A 1,328-nucleotide genomic window follows, 5' to 3' on the forward strand; every position below is an offset into this window, starting at 1 on the left:
GCTTTACCTTGGGCGCGGAGGAGGGGGAGGAAGAAGAAATCCATCCGGAGCGAGAAATCGCCTGCCTTACCTTGCGGCTGCCATCCCAAATCCCGCTGCCTCCGAGGTGTATTCCCAGGGAGGGCGATCCCTCCTCGGCAGCGCCCGCGGGGAGCGCGCGCGGCTTCCCAAAAAACCCCAAAGCGCGGAGGAGTTGCGCATCCCAAGGTTGCTGCTTCAGCTCTGCCTCCCTTCCCTCCTCCACAGTCACCTTTAAATGCATCTTTTACTGCTGCGGCACATTATATTTGCAGATCATAAAATCCACCTCCAGCGCTTACCGAGACTGTCCTGACATTACTGTTTTATGACCTTGACTTATTGTGGTCACCTGGATAATATTTAAATCAACGTTATGGGCTCTCGCTTATATTAAAAACCCCCGCCAGGAGAGGCTCCTGGAAGCCTTAAAAGGATGAGTCCTGAGGAGAGAGAAAGGAAAAAAAAACCCTTATATAGAGGGGGGGGGTTGGGGGGGAGATGGAAAAGAAGTGGTTCTTCACCCAAAAAAAAAAAAAAACCACCAACAAAAAAAACCCCAAACACTTTAAGGAACCCGCTCGTCCACGGTTCTATGAAATTTATTTTCGCTCCATAAAGGAAGATACATGCAAAGGATAACACGTACAGGATATATTTAAATACCACAGCCACGAGAAATTGACTTTTTCTTTTTTTTTTCCCCCCATCAGCGGATCACCCAACACTGCTCGATTTTTTAATTTTTTTTTTCCCTCTTTTATTCCCCCCCTTTTTTCCTCCCCCTCTTCTCTATTCCCCTTAAATATTTTTTGTTTTATGGATGGCATCGCCTTCCCTGGGAGGAACTGCACAACGCCGGGCGTGAGATGTCCCCACTGCAACTTGAATTTACAGACACTTCCATGAAATCCATCTTTTTTTCCTCGGGTTTTTTCGCCGTTTTTATTTTACAATGGGCAGGCTACGCTAAGATATGGGGGGAAAAAAAACAACTTCGGGACGCATTTATTCCCTCCTAAACGTACAAAACACACCGGGGGGAAAGTCCTTCTGCTTTGTGCTGCACGGAAATAACTTAAAACATCTGATAAGGTCGGGTTTGGGGGTTTTTTAGCCACCGTCTCCACCTTTTATTTTTCCACCGAGAAACCGCGGGTGCAGAATTCCTCCTGGCGCTCAGAGCGCTGCATCTTCTCCCTCTGTAAAAACCACTCGAGGTCCTTTGATTTTATTTTATTTCAGTCGTTTTGGGATCGGGGTGGGTTTTTTTGTTGTTTTTTTTTTTTCTTTTCCGGTGGGCGCGTCGC

This window comes from Corvus brachyrhynchos, unplaced genomic scaffold (genome assembly GCF_000691975.1).
Source record: "Corvus brachyrhynchos isolate BGI_N302 unplaced genomic scaffold, ASM69197v1 scaffold830, whole genome shotgun sequence".
NCBI classification, from domain to species: Eukaryota; Metazoa; Chordata; class Aves; order Passeriformes; family Corvidae; genus Corvus; species Corvus brachyrhynchos.